The sequence below is a fragment of the Sciurus carolinensis genome, chromosome 14 (genome assembly GCF_902686445.1).
Source record: "Sciurus carolinensis chromosome 14, mSciCar1.2, whole genome shotgun sequence".
Taxonomy (NCBI): Eukaryota; Metazoa; Chordata; class Mammalia; order Rodentia; family Sciuridae; genus Sciurus; species Sciurus carolinensis.
This window is the reverse complement of record NC_062226.1, coordinates 84,955,124-84,977,181: the sequence shown is the minus strand read 5'-3', so window position 1 is coordinate 84,977,181 and position 22,058 is coordinate 84,955,124. Positions and strand designations below refer to the sequence as shown.

Genomic DNA, 22,058 nt, shown 5'->3' with positions numbered 1-22,058 from the left:
AAAACATAGAACTGGCCAGATTAGTCCTTTATGAAATTCAACTTCAGGTACATATTAAGTAAATGCTTTTATATTCTCAATGTGAAGGTCACCTTCATAAGCTTAAGATCAAATGCGGAACTGAAAGGGAAAATTTGACATATTTAAATATATAAAACTCTAAACCATACATAAAGTAAAAGATAAATAGTAAATAGAATAAACAGGTTTTTAAAATTTTTTAGTTGCAGATGGACACAATACCTTTATTTTATTTGTTTATTTTTATGTGGTGCTGAGGATAGAACCCAGTGCCTCACATGTGCTAGGCAAGCTCTCTACCACTGAGCCACAACTCCAGCCCCAAATAAACAGTTTTGACATCTATGGCAGTTCACATTTTTTATTCATGAAAAGCACTTACAACCAAAAATAACTGCAGAATATTGATAATATGTGCTAATAAATATATGACTAATATCTTGTCACATCCCAAGTACAACTTTAGTAGTAAATAAGGAAATGCAAATTAAGAAATTAAATATTTTATAATTTTTATTTTTATTTTGCTCATCACATTGGTAAAAATTGTAGTGAATACCCAATGTTATTACAACCATTGTGGTGAAAAAGTGGAGAAATGAGCATTGTGGTAAGAAAGTGCTAATTTCTCCACTTTCTCACCAGGCTGATAAGACCACAATTTTTGATGGGGAGGGGAATGGAAATTAACATAGTACATTAAAATTCTTAAGAACTGGCATATTCTTTGATCAAAGAATTTCATCTCCAAGAATTTATCCTAAGGAAATAATAAAACATGAATACATCAGTGTACCTTCAATAATCCCAGGCTTGTTTATAGTAGTGATAAATCAGACAACCTAAGTATCATTCAGTGTGTAACTTTAAAGTAAATTGAAAAACATACACAATAAGGCACTTTGTAATGATTAAAAATGAAAATGTAGAAATCTATCTATTGACATGGGAGAATGTCCACATTACATTAAGTTAAAACACAGGTAAAGAAGATTTGTTTAATTTGGTACATTTTTTTCCAAAAGTTTAATCTTGAATCTATATAGATATGCCTGTAAACCCATGAGGGAAAGTCTAAGGGTTATACAGTAAAATTTTCATATCCATTTTCTCTTAGTAGTACAATTACAGAGAATTTTCACTTTCTTCTTTATATTTTTTTATCTGTTTTTGTTTTTGTTTTTGTTTTACAATGAACGTGTTTTACTCTAGAAATCAGAAAAATCATATGGAAATTTATACTGGCAGAAATAAAAACAAGAAAGCTGGAGTTTAATTAGGCAAAAAAAAAAATTCTAAATTTTGAAACATCTGGATTTTGCTACTAAATTTATTCAGCACATGAACTTTCCTAAGAAATATTTTTTAATTTTCAATTGGCATATTGTAATAGTGCATATTTATGGAGTACAGTGTGGCACCTGAATCCATAGATACAACAGGTAATGATGAGATCAGGAACTTCAAATTTTAAACACCTCTTAGAGTACCTCATGTAGCTCAGAAATTTCTTTTTCCCTTTTTCTTTTTCACTGAGCAGCAGCTCTGTGCAGACATTCACTTGCTCATTCAGTCTCGAGAGCAGTCTTTGATGCAGATGTCAAGTTGTGTGTTCAAATCCCAGCCCTGTCACTATAGCTGCATGGCTGCAGGCAAAAAAAAAAAAAAAAAAAGTGTTTCCATCTTTCTGATCTGTTAAATAAAAGTGATTAAAAAATAGTACAGTTGATTAGTTCCAGGACTACCACCCTCATCCCCTCCCACAGATAGCCAAATCCCCAAATCCCCAGATGCTTAAGCCCTCAATATAAAATGACTTAGAATTTGCATATTAGAATTTGCATATTACTCACCCATATACTTAGTCACATCCTTCCATATACTTTAAGTCATCTCTAGATTACTTATTGTATAATTACTAATACAATGTAAATACTATGGAAATAGTTGTTATACTATATTGTTTAGGGAATGATGACAAGAAAAAAGTCTATATGCATTTAGGACAGATGCAATTTTTTTAAAATTTTTAATCCGTGGCTGGTTGAATCCAAGGGTGCAAAACTGAAGGATATGGAGGGCCAATTCCACCTTCCTTAGTAGCTTGTTGCCAGACAGTATATATGAAGCACTTAGAACAGTATTAGCTACTATAAGCACTTAGCACTTAGAACATTGGAAGTGCTCTCGGCTTGTTATGTTATCATTCCCCATCTGGCTTAGAGTCTCCCTGCTTCCCTAAAAGGAGCTGTATTAAGGCTTCACAGTGGCCACATCCACCTATTAGCTTTGAATGATTGCAGAAGCCCTACTCTAAGGGGAAGTGCTCAAGGGGAGTTGCTCTCCTGGTTTTTACCTCTCCTCCCCTCACCTACTTGTTCTTAGCACTAAATGTAAATGTCCACCTTCTACCTGGTCATTTAATAACATGCAGATTACAGGCTGTTAAGCTGGCAGAGTCAGAGCTGAAAACCACAGCCGCCTGCCTTCCTAAACCTACCATTTACCTTTGACCCCTGATAACAAGTAAAGACCAACTAGACCTACAAGTAAAGACTTACCAGGTCACTAGAGATGAATGGCCATGTATGAGATGGCTTCTAGCACACATCTGGCTTGTGCTAATGATTGTTCTATGTGGCACTTTAATGTTAAATCTTGCAGGAGGCATGCTTGAGGAATTATCAAAGATTCTTGCCTTTTGAAAAAATATATAGAATATGTAGAAGATATAAAGTTGGATCCGCAAAAGAGGTCAAAAACAGTTTGTTTGTTTTTAAAGGAAGGTATACCACACATTCTGCCTACCTTTCACCGAGAACAGTAACTTATACCTGCTTATCTTTTCTGATCATTACCTATTTATCCTCCGCAGGGTCCTATTTTGAAAACACTGACCCTAGATATTTTACATGTTGTAGATTAGACTCCAAAAAAGATTTTGATTTGTGTCATGTTTCTAAAAAGTTGATAAAACTTACTGATTGCTGAGGGGTGGGGAAATCTAGTTTACCTCAATTATACTGACACCAAGTAGTTTTTATGGGCAATTATTCTATCATAGTGCCTATAGATTCTGAAACAAAATTCAGGACATGTGGTTTGACAATCAGGAGTCTAATTATCAGGACAGGATAGCTAGCAAACCAGAAAATCCAGGTCATATGCAAGTCATTAACTATGTATAATGAATGATAGGTGTGAATAATAATAATACATGGATATACAGTCTGGTTAGTATCTTTCAGCTGGCCAATGTACATGAACAGTCTTTCAGAGAGTCACTATGCTGCTTTGACTTTTCTTTTCAATTGTTTATTTAATTGATGTCAACTGATCAGTTAATTTGATAAAATAATGCACATTATCCTCATACTAGATCTTTTCCAAGATAAATATAAAATTATTTTTAAATACTCTAAATCTGCTAAAAGATTCCTAAGACCTATGACATACATGTGTGTATGTGCATATATATCCCATTAGCTTGACAATTGTGACTGGAAGAATATTGCACCAATTTCTGATTGCTAATGGATAAAATAAAATGATGACTTTCAGACTATTTTGAAATTACATGTCTATGTCAATGGAAATATGTTCTCACCCATTTCTCTAATCAGAGTCCATATTTTCAAAAGAACAAGTAAACCTTGCCTAGATGTGAACCAGGGAACAATAACTGAAAGGACCTACATCCCAGTGCTGTTTTATAGGTTTATTGAGTTTATATTTGTAATGGGCTTTAAAACACATAAATGCTGTGTAAATACTATTGGCAGTGTTACTTTCAGATGGAATATTAACTTTCTTTTCAAAAGTCTTTTGAAAACCTTGTCAGAAGTTTTAACTAAATTTTATTTGATATATAAAGTATTTTCTACTTTTTAAATGGAAAAATCTGTGGATTAATCCTCATGGATTAAAACTTTGCCACCCATTTATCCTTCTTTATGTGGGGTTTTCTTCCTGCAACTCTATGGGTGATGGCCTGGAACCAACTCTCTGCCTAAACATGATCTGCTGTTCCCTCTTATTCTGGCCAATAAGACCCGTCAAGACATGACAAATATGCATACACCACTATACCGTGTACGTAAATATGGACTTGAGCAAACATGAGGAATATAGGAAACCCTGAATACATTAAACATTTTAAATAAGTTTAATTAATCACAATACAAACAGGATCTCCATTGTACTAAATGAGTCATTAACTTCCCCAGATGATCTGAATAAAGTTCAAGCAACATTAAGAGAAAACAAAATCTGTTCTCAGATATGCATGGAGCTGAGGTGGATGGGGTGAGAGGAGAGGTGTAATCACAATGTTTCATCCTGGGAGAGAACTGTTTGAGCCTGTCTGATAAACCATCTGGGTGTGGCCTTCCAGAAAAAAATCTATTCTGTGAGGGACTAAAAAGTTTTATGGGAAAGAACTTTTAAGGAAGAGACGGTGAAAACTGGCAGAAAGTTGGGCATTGTGCTACAAAGATGAGTCTCCAAACCTTAATTTGTTTCTGAATTTTATATGGGTTTGTGAATGTGTGGGTGAGGAGGAAAGTAAAAAATAAACAAATATAGTAAACAACCATGCACGGTTTTACTTTTCACAGTTTCAGTTACCTATGGTCAGCTGTAGTCTAAAAATATTAAATGGAAAATTCCATAGTTTGAGAGAGAGAGAGGGGGGGAGAGTGAGACAGGGCAAAAGGACAGTGGGTATAGATAATGAATGACTGAATCATGAAGATGGGGGCTGATTCAAAAGGAAATAGAATGCTAACACCTCCAGAACACTTCCCCCTCCTCCTCACCTGTTGCCAAGGTCACCTGCCTCCAGGGAATTGTTCCTTCCAACAAGGAGTCATTAATGAGGACCCCCTGGGTGTCTTCCTTTCTGCCTTCCTGGGCACATATGGAAAATAGGGAGAGGTACCCCCAGTACACCTCTCAGACTGTCCTTTTGGTCATGTAGGCAAGATAAGAAGAGGAGGGGACATGAGAAGAAAGGAAACCTGAAACCTATAAAAGGGGCAAGACACCCCGACTCCCTCAGGGATCAGCTCTGTACCTCCTCCTCTCCAGAGGAGTTTCTCTTTCAGTTCTATCCTTTAAATAAAACTTTTTGCTCTTGTCTCAACATTTCTCAGGTGCTGGGAAACAGGACCCAATCCACATGCACATAACTTTTATTACAGTATGTTAAAATTTTTCTTTTGTGATTATTAATACCTTAATATGCCTGATGTAAAAATTAAAATTTATCCTAAATATATATGTATAAGAAAATCATAGTACATATAGGGTTCAATACTATAAATGGTTTCAGGCATCCACTGGATATCTTGGAACATATTCCCCCATGGATAATGGGGACTACTGTACTGCAAATGCTATTCCATCAAATTGTACGATACTGAGACAAGAAATTCAGAGTTTGTGTTAGTCAGCTTGTCATCATTCTAACCCAGAATACCTGACAAGTTAGAGGAGGAAAAGTTTATATTGGGCTCACAGTTTCAGAGGTTTAGTCCTTTGTCAGCCATCACCATTCCTGTGGGTTCAAGGTGAGGGAGAACATCATAACGGAAGGAAAAGTTGCTCAGTTAAAGGCAGCCAGGAGGCACAGAGAAAGAGTGAGGACTCAGAAACAAGATACAGTCCCCAAGGGCACACCCCCATGACTTTCTTTCTCCAACCATGCCCCATTTGCCTACATTTACCACCCAGTAGTCCATTCAAAGTATCAATCCATCAAATGGCATAATCCACTGATTAGGTTACAGCTCTCATCTTTCAATCTTTTCCCAAAAGCCCTACCTTTGAACTTTACTGGGAATCATGCTTTCAAAATATGAGCTTTGGAGGGAATATTCCAAAGCCAAACCATAACACAGTCTTGATGCTTCCCTAAAAATTTGGTGAAAGGACGTTGGAACCCCTTTCCTACTTGACAGAAGAAGTTGGACCAAGTAGGCCAAGTTGCCTACTTGGGCAACTTGAGGCGTTTGAACCAGAGACACAGTAACTTCTGTCAGGAACAAGGGAAGAACCAGATTGCAGCCTGTGATGTGCAAGCTCAATTAGCAGGAATAGGGAGAAAGGACACAGAAAAGTAACCATGTCCTGCGGATGGGCCTGAAAGAACAGTACTCATGAGAATATTCAAGAGACAATGTCGTTAAGTTCTGTCAGTGGCTGAAAATCCTGCTTCATCCAGCAGAGCAATGGCCAGAAGAGGATGGTAAGAAAGTCAGTGAACTTCAAGATAGAACAATGGACATTATCAAGTTTGAGGAGAAAAAGAAAAGAAGAATGAAGAAAAGTGAACATACACATGTAATACGCTGAATATGCAATATAACCTTCCATTAAAAACCTGCATGTAAATAGTTTATGCACTGAGCGTGGTTTTGAAGGTCAATAGAATTTTCAAAATGAAATCACCAAAGCATTACTATTTCACATAACTTTTTGAATAAATAATAACATTCCACAAATATATTTGTCCACTGCCTGCCCTCTGCCAATTATTCAGTTAAGGTGAACATGACAGAGAGATCAAATTCCAAAGAGTGGGGCCAGGGCAGATCACAGGTGTATTGACCTGCCTTCATATGCCCTGGGTTTAAAGCTTTACTGTCACTGTCTTGAAATTCTTAATGTTTTAACAAGAGTCCTGCATTTTCATTTTGCACCAGGGCCTTACAAGTCATGTAGACAGTCCATGGGGTACACAAGCTACATGATTAAAAACAGAAAACGAAGACAGAGATAAACATTAGGATCCCTAAGCCAGGGTATCTGATCCAGCCTGAGGGACAGGGCTGGGTGGGATAGGGTGGGACGGGATGGGACTTGAGGTCTGGGAACTTTTTCCTGGAATGATTCTTCAGAATCGTTGAAGAGCAATAGGAATTTGCCAAAACTCTCTTCGATTCTCTTTATTTTGAAAATTCATGCACTGAATGTATGAATATGTAATAATGAATCCCACTCGATGAATAACTATAATACACCAATAAAATTTTTAAGAAAAAGAAAATTCATGCACAGGCAGTTTAACTGTTTTGAAGGTAAAACACATGTCCATGTACATTTGCATAGGTTTGTGGATAAAAATTATCCCAAACTTGAAAACAAGGCAAAAAGATCGTTAGCCCTTATGGTCCTTCTAGAGCATTTCCCCTTACAAGACCATCCAAGTATCATCTAACTCTGAGTTTCTAGAACAGGGTCAGAAAGAGGTCAGGCCTCTTTCTGTAGAGGCCAGATAGTAAATAGTTTGGGCTTTGCAAACCAGATGACCTCTGCTGCAACTACTCAATTCTGCCATACTAGCACAGAAGTAGCCATAGATGACATATAAATGAATAGATGTGGCTGTGTTCCTCACCCACGCAGAGCAGGCTACTGACCAGAACTCTAGTTAACCAACCATACTCAAAGGCATATAACTTGGACTCCCCATTTACTATTGATAAAGTCTCACAATGGGCAAAAGCCAGATTGGAATGTCTTTCCCCTAATTCCCCTAAGATGTAGGTAGGATTTTTGTAAAGTCATAGAAAAACAAAAGCAAAAAAGCAGATCACCTCCAGAGGATCTCCTGTGACTCTGATTCATTTGCAAGTGAGTAGTCATGCCTCAGAGATGGATACAGAGGGCAGAGGAAGAAGAAAGTAGGGTTGTGAATGTCTACTGTAGGCCAGTCCACTGGCTGGTGTTTATAATGACTGTTTTAGTCAGTTTTTTCATGACTGTGACCGAAAGACCTGACAAGAATAATTAGAGAAGGAAAAGTTTATTTGTGGGCTCAGAGGTCTCAGTCCATAGAAGGTCAGCCCTATTTCTTGGGGCCTGAGGTGGTGGTAGTACATGGTGGAGGAAAGTGGAGAGGGCTCTGTTCATCAAGGACAAAATATATACCCCAAAGGTACACCCACAAGGACCTACCTCCTCCACCTACACCCTACCTACCCATAGTTATAACTCGGTTGATCCCTATCAGGCTATTAATGAGCTGATTGGGTTAAGACTCAACCATTTCACCTCTAAACCTTCTTGCATTGTCTCACACATGAGTTTTTAGGGGACATTTATGTAAACCATTACAGACTCCTCACTGGAAGGAGAGTGAAATGCAAGGATTTTATAACATGTGATGATATAAGCTAGAGGTATCAACTACTTTGGACAAAAGAGGAAGAGCCAGGAATAGAAAAGTCAGGGAAGAAACAAGCTGTTGATGGTTTCCCCATTCCTTCCCCTTACACTTCAAACATTAAACTCCAAAATACACTCATACACATTTGATTTCTATAAAAAAAAGGAAGTCTAATAATAAATGAATTGAAAGGAAGAAATTAAACCATTTTGGTAGCATATTCACTAATTGTTTTCATTTTGTATTGTCTCTGTAGCTTTTTGATGTGATCATTTTTAACCAATAGGTAAACAAAAATAAATAAAAGAAAAAGGCATTTCACATTTGATACTTCCTGAGGGGATTATTTTAAATCAGAAAGTCCCAACCATTGCTCCCTACTTTAAATTTCCCTCCCCCAAAGTCATCTAACAAATATAAAATAAGGCTGTCACTTTTTAATTATTTTGTTCCAGATTTGTTACAACCCAGCTCGCTTGCCCTACTTAAAATGTTCCTTTTCTGGGTGTTTCCACAAGCTTATTTGCAAGTGTTCCTCTCAACTGACAGCACAATAGTCAAGAAACTTGAAATGGTGACAAAAGTGAGTTGAAAATGTAAAATTGCAGTATCCTAACAGGAAAAAGTCAATTATATCCATTCTGATGATTTGTTAAAGGTCATTTGTCTTTGAAAAAGTTATTTTTTTTAAATTATACAATATATTATATGTGGCAAACTAGAAGGGGATTTTAAAATATTCTATTTACATACACATGTTCACATATATTACGTATTTTATGTATATGATGTGTATGAATAATATTGGCCATTAACTTCTGCACCTTCTTATTTAACTAACCACAACTTGAGAATATTAAAAAATGAATCTGTACTCAACCGGTACAGACCTTTTTCATATTATTCTTCTCCATACAATACAGCATAATAATTATTTACATTGCACTTACATTTTATTGGTATTATAAATGATATAGAGAGAATTTAAAATATACAAGAGTACATCCATAGATTATGGCTAATACTACTCCATTTTATGTAAGAGACTCAAGCATTCATGGATTTGGGTATCTGTGAGGAAGGAAGTCCTGGAACTAATTCTCCACAGAGAACAACTGTAATATTAAACTCAATCCTCTACATCATGCAAGTTTTTTTTCCCCTCACAGTTTGAATAATACCCATTGCCCTTAGCCAGTGAGTTAAAGTGACAGATCCTGCTGACATTCTTGGCCAGCAGTAATTAATGGCCCACACTCTGAGTTCTCCCAATCAGAGACCACTCTCTCCTTCTATCCTGAATTATATGTATTCTATCAGACATGTGTTTTACTTTAATGTATCTCTCTTTATTCCATGTTTTTCTATTCTGATGAAGGATGTTTACCCATTTTGGCTGATAAAAGTTTTGCAGGTCATCGAAGATATGAAAATGCAAATTTTATGTCAATTTAAGGAGCCTTCAAGAAATTGATCTTGAAAACAGAGTCCCAAGACTCATTAAGGTCTTACCAACCTTTCTCCTGTTTAGCCAAAACCAAAGTTTAACTTTTAATATAAAAGCAAAGCCACAAAAGACTGCAAGCAGATGAGCATTTCCAAATCACAAACTCTCAGTACTGGATCGAAGTAGGAAAAATTTCTTCTCATTGCAGAGACTGCAAAGAAAGGCAGCTGCAACTGAAAATGATAATTCTAACATAAAAGAGTTTATGTATTTGAAATCACAGAATTTTCCCTTGATAAGTTCAATCTGATTACCAAATTCCCACAACTTATGCCCATTGCATTCTGTGATTGCAACCACACCACTTGCCACACTTTTGCTGGATAATATGCTTTTAGCATGATGTGTACACTGGACTTGCTCAAATAAGATAATCTATAATTGTGTTTTCCTAATTTTTTTTAGTATAATTGAATTTGGATTTCAGACTACAATTTAGTTTTAGATATGTGCACACACTAACAAGTTACCAAATTTAAAGAAATAAATACTACTTTTCTCTTTCTAATTGCTTGTTTAGCACTTTTCTTACACCAAGTATAGTTTGCACAGAAAAAAATACACATATGTATTAAAAATGCACACAAAAAATACTTAACAAAGAGCCTGGATTATAATTTACCAGGTTTTCTTTGTCCCCTTTGGATGAGGAACACAAGACAAACACCATTTACTTCTAAACTAGACCAGATCATCCAGCACAACCTGACTTTTAAGATCGAACCATCCTGTTCATTTGGATAGTTTCTCAAAGTCATCAACACCATCCCCTTTGGCAAAACCCTTTTTATGACCTCACCTGTGGATTTCCTCTGAAACACTCGACATTTTTTGAGTCTCCCCTCTCCACGTGCTTCCCTGACTGCAATAGTCTGACTCCCTTCCAACATCTCTGTCTGCTCTTGATCAGGTCTTCATGTGAATCTCCTTGTATTTGTGTCTTAAATCCAGATCCTCCCTGAGACAGAGTATATTAATGGCCCTATTATTCACCTTAGCATTTCCCCATACTCTTTGTCATGTGACTTTGAAGTTCCCAACATTATTAAATCATAATACTAAAAGGAGTAAGACAAGAAAGGAATAAAAGTCCATATAATAATGTATTATGGAAGTTTAACTGGGAACCATGGGATAGATTCTGCAAAACTTCTTGATGCACTTATCCCAGAACTGCCCACCTGAGCAGAGGGCAACTAGAGCATTTGTCCACCTCCCTTAAGGGCTCCTCCTAGGAGCATTGACCTCCCTTCTCTCCCAGGCTGTGTTCTCATGCAGGTTGGATGGTTTGCATGACATCAAAGAAAATCCGGACATATGCTTGAAGGGGAGTATTGCCAAGCTTACCTACCAGTACGCATCCCCTGAAACTGCAAATGAAATAAGAGATAGGACAAGGAGATGTGATGCAAGACACAAGATGGTTCTGCTACAAGGAGAGAGCCAAACACTGTTTGCCAAAAATTCACACATTATGCAGCACAGATATCCTTGGAACTGCTTAAAATTTTAAATTTGATTTTAAGTAACAATTCTGTCCTACTTCTAAACCTCTTCCTAATCCAAACTATGTATTTCCTGTTCAGTACTTAGGCTTATAGAGTTTTACCTAAAAGGGCTATCTTACCGAGAGTACAGGGCATGGTTTCCTCTGTGGCTAGAGACCAAGTTGCTCCTCCTAAGAGGATAGATGACTACCAAAGTTAATCATCAGGAAACAAGTTAGAAAATGGAGTTCTCAAAGGGTCCCAAAAAGAGTCAGAGGCAGGAAATGTGGCTCTAGGCCACTGGCAGATGGGAAGGAATTTGCCAAGTTGGGAAGGAATTTGCCAAGTTGATCAGAAGGTCACTATAGGTGAAGTTACATGGTAGTCAGAGGTGTGTTTCACTTTCATAGAGAATCTTGATTTATTGAAACTCCATCAAGGAATTTCAAGAAATTTTTCAGACTTATGAAAATCCAAAATCCAAATTCTCAAAAGAAGAAATATGAATGACCAACAAATACATGGAAAAAAATATTCAACATCTTTAACAATTAGGGAAATACAAAACTACACTGAGATTTCGTCTTACTCCACTTAGAATGGCAGCCATCAGGAATGCAAATAATAAATACTGGAAAGGATGTGGAGAAAAGGAACACTGTTCCTTTTTTATATTTTTTATACTTAACACAACTACCATGGAAATCAGTATGTAGTTTCCTCAAGAAACTAGGAATGGAACAACCATGCGACCCAGCTATACCACCCCTCAGTACTTTTCCTAAAAATTTTAAGTCACAGTGACATGTGCATACCCATGTTTATAGCAACACAGCACAATAGCCAAACTATGGTCCATTGATGGATGAATGGATAAAGAAAATATGATATATACACACAATGGAATTTTAGTTGACTATAAAGAAGAATGAAATTAAGTCATTTGCAAGAAAATAGATGGAACCTGAGAGCATTAAATATATATATATCAAGTGAAATAAGTCAATCTCAGAAAGTCAAGTGTTCATATTTTTCCTCATATGTAGAAGCTAGAAAGAAAAGGGGGGAAAGGGTATGGGGAGGATCTATGAAAATTGAAGAGACACCAGTAGAGCAGATAAAGCAGACCAGGAGAAGGGAAGAGGGGAGACAAAGGGGAAGTAATGGGGAATTAAATTTACCAAATTGTGTTATTACATTGTATGCATGTACAAACATGTAGCAATGAATTCCACTATTATGGATAATGGAGAGTCCAGAAAAGAATGATCAGAGTTTTAAAGGATGGGTGGTCAGAATTTGGCCCCTTGTTATGGCCCTGTTATGTTATGTACAGTTACTGGGGAGGGGCAAGACAGGTCTCCCAAGCTGTTCCAAGACTCCTCCGTGGAAAAGAGCCCATCTGAGGGACAGATACACTCTCAGCAACCAGGAACAGGACACAGGCCAGCTAAGCAGAGGAAGAGCTGGGTTTTCCTAGAAGCTCACTGTTGTCAGGCTTCATGTTCTTGCCCCAGGCACCCCAGACCCTTCTTCTGCTGCAAGGTCTTGGTGAATGAGCTCCCAAAGAGGCAACTAAACTGCCCTTCTCTTTCTCCAGTGAAACAATTTGCCTCTGTCTCTCCTTTTCCCAGGTTTTGGAGTTCCTTTCTTCCACCCAGAGGTTGTGACCCTCTTCTCTCCCACCTCTTTCCTTCAAGATTCAAAGATGTTTATTTTTATGGGTTTGTTCAAAACAGAAGCTTCTGTCCTTTGCTCAGACCCTGAACTACTTTTCTTGTTAGTCTGTTTAGCACAGAAGTTCATTGGTTCCTTCTCACCCATATTGTCCAATACCTTCCCTTGTCCAAACCTTAGGTGTTTAAATGAGGCAAGAGTTGAAATCAAGCATGAGAGAAATCAAGCATGACAGAAATTTCCTTTGGTCCATCAATCTTCTCTATTGAGTCCTCTCTCTGATGTCTCACTGATATTCCTTCTTATTTCCAAGGAAGTATTAACTAATCTGGAAACCTATCAAACTGAATGGCATCAGGATCCAAAGGTGGGGAGGGCATTTCATATTTTTTTAGTCACCTTTTTACTGCTGTGTCTAAAAGACCCAAAAAGAACAATTTTAAGGAGGAAAAGTTTATTTGGGGGCTTATGGTTTCAGATGTCTCAATTCATATAAGGCTGACTATATTCCTCAGAGCTCAAGGTGAAGCAGAATATCATGGCAGAAAAGTGTGGCAGAGGGAAACAGCTCACATAATGATCAGGAAGCAGAGGGAGAGACTCCACTCACCAGATACAAAATATATATCCCAAAGGCACACTCCCAATGACCCACCTCCGCCAGCCACTATGGTCCCACCTTCATTTATCACTCACTCAGTTAATGGCATGAGGGGAATAATTCACTGTTTGGGTTAAGGCTTTCATAACCCAATCATTTCTCCTCTGAACCTTCTTGCATTGTCTCACATATGAGTTTTTGGGGGACACATCACACCCAAACCATAACATATGTCATACAGAATCCTAGCTTGTTGAAATTTTGTAAAGAAAAGAAAGTCTAAGAAGAGCCAATGTGCAATATTCTTTCAGCCACTTTTTAGCACACATTCAGTCTCACCGAAACAGATTAAATGAAAAAAACTTTCCCCAATATTTTTGTTTCTTAAGTAGAATGGAAAATAGTTATTTTGTGCCCTTTTGGTCCACCATGTCTCAAGAGCATCACATGGTTGACTCTTCATTCATCTTCCAAATAAAATGCCACATTCTCAGGGAGTCCTTCCTTGACCACCAATCAAACATCGCTACCCACTTACCCTTCATCACATTACCCTATGTTAATGCAATATTCATTTATCAAGATCTGAAATTGACCATGTTTGTTATCCGCTACTACTTTTCTGTTGTTCTCCATCTCCCAAGGAACAGAATCTCTATAACCCTGACTGTTCTCAGTGATTCAGGAATCACTAGGACTGGTTCCAATTTTCTATTTCTCTCATCCGCATGTGTAAGATTATATGACCCTGCTCCAATTAAGTTTAGCATGGCCATGTGATTTTTTTTTTAATCACATAAAATGTTGACCAAAGTACTCTGTATCACTTCCAGGAGGAACCAGTGTACAATTTGTCACATAAAGATGAAGTGGTTATGGAAGTAAATTTCATGATGGACTGGGTTACTGACTCCATCAGTCTAGTTACTGACTGAAAACAATGAACAGAACCCCCAGTTCATTTTTACTGGACTTAAGAGTGTGAATAAGAAATAAACCTGTTGTGTTAAGTCAATGAACTTGGAGGGTTATTTGTTAATGAAGCACACTGTAGCTATCCTGACTCTGTTAGTTTATTATTGCTGCTGTAACGAATTACAACATACTTAGTGGTTTAAAACATCCCAAATCAATCATCTTATAGTTCTGGAGGTCATAAACCTAAAATAAATCTTCGAGAGTTAAAATCAAAGTGTTGGTAGGTCTATGCCTCTTTTGGAATTACTAGAGAAGAATCCGCTTGCTTTCTTTACCAGATTTGGAGGCTATCTCCATTCTTTACCTAGTGTGCTGTTCCTCCTTCTTCAAAGCACATCACTTCAGCCTCTGCTTCCATCATCACAACTCCTTCTTTCTGACTCTGTTCCTCCTTCTTTTATCTTATGATTCATTCTTATGATTATATTGGGTTCACCTAGAAAATCTATGATAATATCTTCAATCTTGAGATTCTTAATTATGTTTTCAAAGTCCCTATTCCCAATGAGTGTTTTAGATCCAGCAGACCTACAGGGGACCTTGGAAGATGCTTCTTTAGTGAATCATAGAAAAATCAAAAGCTGGACAGAGTTAGTACTTTGAACTGTTTTTTCTAGCTATTTCACAGACCTGTCAATTGGACATGAACAAAGCAATGAGTGAGATGATCATGAATAACAAGTCACAACAAGGGAAAACATATTTTAGTATGAATAAATACCTTTTACATTTGCCAGAAACCAAATAAAGTGACCCATAAGCCACATCTCTGGAAATCAGAGACAGGATAGAGGAGAAATAAATCATAAGACTGAGATTTTAACACTGCCTTCTGGGGCTAGACTGTAGTGGTCTTAGGGTCAGAAAACAGTGCCTTTAAATTGAGTTCTATTACCTAATTAGTATTTTCCAAGATGATTTCTTATTACCTTGCATACTTTGACAAAGTTTGTCAGGCTGTGTCAACTGACCAAAAGAGTATAGGGAGGAAAGACTGGACTTTAAAGAGAGGCCTGTGAACCATTGGAGCTGAGTAGAGTGGGCGCGGTAGACTGGGAACAAGACAGATGAAACTAGGGAGCAAATGCCAGCTCGTTGTACACTCTCACCTTTTGGAATGTACCTTTCTAAAGTGCTTCTCAATAGAAACCATGGCCCATCTGGAGATGATAAGAGCTGACCTCTTTGAACAATGGGCTGTCCCCTTACTACCTGTCACAGTTAATAGAGTCTTGACTCTAGGTGGGTCTGTTTGATGATATTCTCCAGAAGACCATGTGATTTCTAGCTAATGCTGGTGTCAGCAGCCTCTAAAGTTTGTCACTAACATAATCATGAAAATAACCACTGACCATCTATGGCCAGACAACAATATTGACTAGTAAAATGACAACCAGTTTCCTTTAGTGAACTTCCCAAGTGCTTCCCTAGGTAAACAGTCAATGAGATTGGGAAATTTTTAAGGCAACTAATTATTTCAGGGCTCTCCATTTTGGTGTTGTTTCACCATTAATTACAAGCACTACAAAAACTAAGAACATCAGAAAGCATAAAGATTCATACGTGCACACTAACACACAGGTCAAAGAATAAGGACCTTTCTGAAGCACCTTTGACAATGTCCTTCTTGGATCACTCCTTGACTTCACTTTCTCTCAGCAAATTATGACTTTGGGCTGAACTGTGGTTTTTACATCTATTTGCCAGGAGTCATGCAGTTTCTATCTTGCTAATTGTTTCCGTTATTTTTATGTAAATGCTATGATAAATTTAAGATGGACACATTTTTTTTTTTTTTTTTTACTATCTCTGCCCTTGAGAGGTAGAGCCCAATTCTCCTCCCCTCGAAACTAGACTGAACTATTTGACTTGCTTGACTAACAGAATGTGGTGAAGGTTCTGGAACTTCTGAGAATAGATTCTAACAACTTGGAATGTTCTCTAAGGAGCTGTTATGGTTTGGATATGAGCTATCCCCCAAAAGCCCCTATGTCAGTCAGTGCAGGATACAGGAGGCGAAATGATTGGATTGTGAGAGCTTAGCTTAACCAGTCCATTCTAGTTTCAGTGGACTAACTGGGTGTTAACTGTAGGCAGGAGGGATGTGGCTGGAGGAGATGGTCATGGGGTATACCTTGAAAGAATCATATCTCTCTCTCTCTCTCTCTCTCTCTCTCTCTCTCTCTCTCTCTCTCTCTCTCTCTCTCTCTCCTCTTTACTATGAATGGAGCAATGCTCCTCCACCACACCCTTCCACCATGATGTTCTATCTCACCTTGGGCCCAGAGCAATGGAGTTGGCCCACCATGGACTAAACCTCTGAAACCATTAGCCAATTAAACTTTTCCTCTTTTAAGTTGTTCTCATTGGGCATTTTGGTCATAGCAATGAAAAGATGACTAACACAAAGCCTTGTGCCATAATGCAAAATGTCCACTTATACTAAGGCTGCCTTACCAGTGAGACCTTTTGAAGATATTCTGGCAGACACACCCAACTGAACCCTTCCTTCTAGCTATGACAGCCAGGTGCCTGACTTGTGAGTGAAGTTTTCTCAGAACCTATAAACCATCCCAATATTACCAAGTAACCTCTTTCAATGGCACACAGAGGGGGATAATGGGTTCAATATTCCCATTATCATCTTCACGATAACTTTCTACAAAAAGAACATGTAACCTTTATATATGCTTTCCTTCACCAACATTACATAGGATCATTTGAAAATCAAGTCTAAAGACTGACCACAATACAATAAAGACAGAAATCAGCAACTAGAAGATAGTCTGTGTGACCAAAATAATGTGTACTTTAGGGAATTAAATAAGATTTCTCATGTGTCTAATATTTAGATCACTACTCAGCACATCACAAACACTCAATAAATGCTAGCTACTATTGGTATTAAAGACATATATAATTTTCAAACTCAGTTTTAACTCAGCAGGTGATAAGTAATGCTACTTTTCTGAGTTTGAAATCTTACAGTCAAAATGCTAAGAAATGTAATCTTTTCCTAAATCTATGCACCTTCATCAGAAAAATAGGTAATGTTTCTGCCAGACTTTTTGAAATATTATACATAATATGAGTGTCCCCTTGTGAACTCCTCCTGGAAACCACTAATACAGACCCAGTCCTTTATCTACACATGAAGAAACCAAGTTTCAAAACAAGTTTGTCCTAGACCTCAAGGTAGACCCAGGACCCATGACTCCTAACTTCCCATCCAAAACTGTCCATTCATGCTGCCTTCCTTGAACCAAATCAGCTTGTTGGTTTTTAGGAAACAAAGAAGGAATTAAAAAAAAAAAAAAATAAGATGCTCTAGTACCCTGAGGTTCTGTCTTAGAGAGATGATGACAGAGCATAGAAATAGACTTTGTACTTTTACAATGTACCAGGTCAGGAACTCAGAATATATCTTTTAGGAGCTTTAGGAACATCCCATAAGAATTCTTCGAGCTGTGCCTTTAGACATCCAGAAAATCCTCGAGGCCTGGGTCTCCTATGAACATCTCTTGTTACAGAATATTTAAAATATTAAAAGAAAAAAATATTAATTGCCATCTTAAACAGGTCATAATTAGGCTCTAGATTTAGGCCCTGTGCCAACATATTTTTATCCTCTAACTGTAAGATTTTTTTCTGAAACATTCAGATTTGTATGTTTATTTAAAGGAACATTCGTATGATATGTGAAGATGAGATTTTCACCCCAAATCAACCCTCAAATAAACAAGATAATTTTTATGTAGTCCTTTTTCCTGGTATTCTAGTTCTTACAAATTCTCTCATATTATGAGGGTACTTTTTTTCATTCCCTAATACCTAAAAAAGTATTTGAATACTGTGAGAATATACAGAGATTAGAGTACATGAGTGACGGGAGATCAGGTCAAGCAGGACTGATAAGTAAAATGAAATGAACGTACAAAAGGGAATTGAATTGTTTGCTTTTTCCTGTCATTGAATAATACTACAAGAGCCCACAAAGTGGGCCCAGTTCCCGCTGGTTTAAGAACAGAACAACAATTACCACAGTGATCGTGTTCACAGTACACCTCCACCCCAGTCTACTACAGAAAGAGGCAGAACCCAAAGATAAAGGCCTGGGTGCCACAAGGTGGTCCAGGGTCTGCGTAGAGAAGCAGGAGTCAGTGCCAGCAGGCCCAGGCAGGATTCAGGTGAGCATGTCCCAAGGTAGGAACTCTAATTCATCTGCAACCTTTCTGTGAACACCCCAGACCCCAGACTCTCCTGATTTCCAAAGTTCCAATGGAATTGAACTCCAGAAACCAATTGTGAGACTTATGCTGGTGGTGTGTTGCCAAATTGAGGACCTAGGTGTGTGTGAGTTAAGGGTCAAAAACCATTTTAAATGAGGCTATTTCACATAAAAATTGAAATTTCTTCCTCAGAAAGTTCAGAAGATGGAAAAAGACATTACCTTCATCTGTGGAGCTGAGCTTCTAGAGAGAGAATACTTTCTACACTTTCCTCTGTTTTTTAGCACTTCCTATTGGTTTTGTTTTAAATGGCTTTATTAGTGCATTATCATTATACATAGTAGTGGGGTTAACTTTGACATATTTATACATGCATATAGTTTGCTCCATTTCAATCCCCAGTACTTCCGGTCTCCCTCTTCTCCTCCCTCCCCCTGATCTCCCTCTACTTCCTGGGCTTCCTTCTATTTATTTTTTTTTATTAGTGCTTTGTAGATATACATAAAAGTGGAATTCATTGTGGCATATTCATACATGCACATGGCACAATTTGGTCAATTTCATTCTGTAGTTCTTCCCCTTTCCCATTTCTTCTCCCTTTCCCTTCCTCTACTCTACTGTTCTCCCTTCTATTTTCATGGAATTTCCTCTTCCTTTTTTAATTCCCTATTTATCTACAGTGTCCACATATGAGAGAAAATATTCCACCTTTGACTTTCTGAGTCTGGCTTATTTCACTTAGCATGAGGTTCTCCAGTTCCTTTGATTTACTAACAAATGACATAATTTCATTCTTCTTTATGGCTGAGTAAAACTCCATAAGTATATATCAGATTTTCTTTATCCTTTCGTCTGGTGATGGGCACCGGGACTGGTTCCATAACTTGGCTATTGTGAATTGTGTTGCTAGAAACATTGATAGGCATTTACTGTCATAGTATGCTGATTTTAGTTCTTTTGGATAAATATCAGGGAGTGGGATGCCTGGGTCATAGGATGGTTCTATTCCTAGTCTTTGAGGAATATCCATACTGCTTTCCAAAGTGGTTGTATTAATTCTCAGTCCCAACAACAATGTTCAAGTATACTTTTTGACCCACATCCCTGCAGCATTTATTATTGTTTGCATTTTTAGTGATTGCCATTCGCCATTCTAATTGGAGCACTCATTATTGTTACATCCTGCCTATCACCTTCACTTCTTCTCCCAGTCCTGTCTTATCTCAAATGCATAACTTTTGGCTTTCTCAGCTTTCTGAAATGTTAATCAAAATATCTTAAATATGTATGAATTGCTCTGCAAATGGCTGAATGTGTTTTCTAGAAAACATCTAAACAGTCAACACCAGATTGTTAGTCCTTCCCCCAATCCCTGCCCACCAATTAACACCACTCACTCACTTCTCCCTCAGTCTTTGGTACATAGTTCCAAAGTCAGGGAAATGTGAATGAGTCCATGAACAAGATAGCCACTTGCTTGGCAGCAGGCATATAATTAGCACTTTTTTAGTGGTTATTTCCCAGGTGCAGAAATAACTATGCCTTCTGGTGATCCCAAGCTTGATCTTCTCATGTCAGCCAGGAGAAGACCATTTACTAAAAAGCTCTCAAACCATGCTCCTTAATGTAACATTTCTAATAAGTCTAAATTCAAATGATTAGAAAAGTTAAAGAGCTTTGGATGACATCCACTGAATTCCAAAGACCCAAATGGAAGAGATGTTGAAAACTTATCAGTATGATGCAAAGAAGATGACTTTCTAATTAGAGTAAATAGTTTTATTATCTTTTTGAGTTCCTCTGCAAGGGTTCATGGTAAATACATTTGATCAGCTTCACCCTGCAACTTCAGGGTCTAATCTAGTGGTGAAAATCTTCGAAGGAAATTAAAGTTGGGCAGCACTCATGCATAAGATCAGGAAAGAACCTTGGGCAAAGTCTGGGTCTCATATTCACCTCTGGGAGATTCTGCTTCTTGCCTCTTGAAGTTTCCTTGGTACAGAGGTTCCTGGGACTATTCTAGCCCACAGACCTAGAATCTGGGATCCCTGGGTATTTTATTCAGCTTTTTCTTTGTTGTGACCAAAAGATCTGACAAAAACAATTTTAGAGGAGGTAAAATTTATTTGGGGGCTCACAGTTTCAGAGGTCTCAGTCCACAAATGGCAGACTCCATTGCTCCAAGCCAGAGGTGAGGCAGGACATCATGATGGAAGGGTATGGAGGAGGAAATACAGCTCAGAACATGGCACTAGAAAACAGAGACAGAGCTCCCCTCACCACAAATGAAAGTATCCCCCAAAGGTGCACCCCCAATTACCTACCTCTTCCAGCCACACATTCATACTGTACCTGCTTACACTTACCACCAGTTAATCTCTATTGGGGGATTAATTCACTGAGTAGGTTAAAGCTCTCATACCCAATCATTTCACCTCTAAGTTTTCTTGCATTGTCTCACACATGAATTTTGGGGGGACACTTCCTATCTATACCATAACACTGGGTTTTCAGGGGGCACAGTTGAACACACATACACTTGTGGCTCCATCCCAGAGTTGACAGACTCAGTTGAGTTCCCTGCTATCTTAATTCTGTGAGTTCTTAGCAACCTGGTCTGCAGACAGTCAAAGGGGTTTCTATCTTTATTGTCTATATATAACTTAATGATCCAAATCTTGGGAGTTCTTCTCAGCTAAACTGCACCAATAAATTTATTAAACATTTTGTATGAATAATAAGTAATCTGAGTTTTTAAAATATTAATTTATTTCATGAATTTGCAATAACATCTTAAAAGAAACCTGTCATGCCCACGACAAGCAGCAGGATAGGTTGTCTGTATGGAGACATACTTACCATTAGTAGACAAAGATTTCTTCCTAATTATCTTCCCCATCTATCCATTCATCTAGCCATGCCTTGTAAAATACTCTGTAAAATTTCTTCACTTCTTCTAGATAAGTTGTCAGGGTTAACAAACAGAAAGTCAAAAGAATGGACCCAAAATTCCTCATTATCAGAATAGTCCTCATACAATGAATGTTTCTCCTTGAAGTATGAGAAATAGCACAATCAGAATTATCACTATACCCAAAGACCTAGAACTAAATGAACTTTGTATTATTACAAGTTAAATACTTAGCACAAAAGCAAAAGCAACCATAAAATATTTTTTTCATTTTGCTATTTATGCTAACATAGTTCATTGTTCTATTTGTTAGGCATTGTTAGGCAACTTGATAAACTGCAAAGAGACTGGACTTATCAAAAGACTGAAGTCTCAGCTTGATTCTGCCCCTAACAAATTGTTTGGATCCAGGCAAGTCACTTAACCAATCAAGGATCAATTTTCTTATTTGCAAAATGAGGTAGGTAAACTATTTAA

At 37.6% G+C, this 22,058-nt stretch overlaps 1 long non-coding RNA gene across 1 annotated transcript; it reads right to left on the bottom strand.

The window, feature by feature from the left end:
- Window positions 1-1,292: 1,292 nt before the first annotated feature.
- Window positions 1,293-20,865, bottom strand: LOC124964590 (uncharacterized). The gene is made up of 3 exons (XR_007104996.1): window positions 20,809-20,865; window positions 2,583-2,719; window positions 1,293-1,667 (listed from the first exon to the last, which is right to left on the bottom strand). It is a non-coding gene; the product is annotated as an uncharacterized LOC124964590 (long non-coding RNA).
- Between the last annotated feature and the right edge of the window lie 1,193 nt (window positions 20,866-22,058).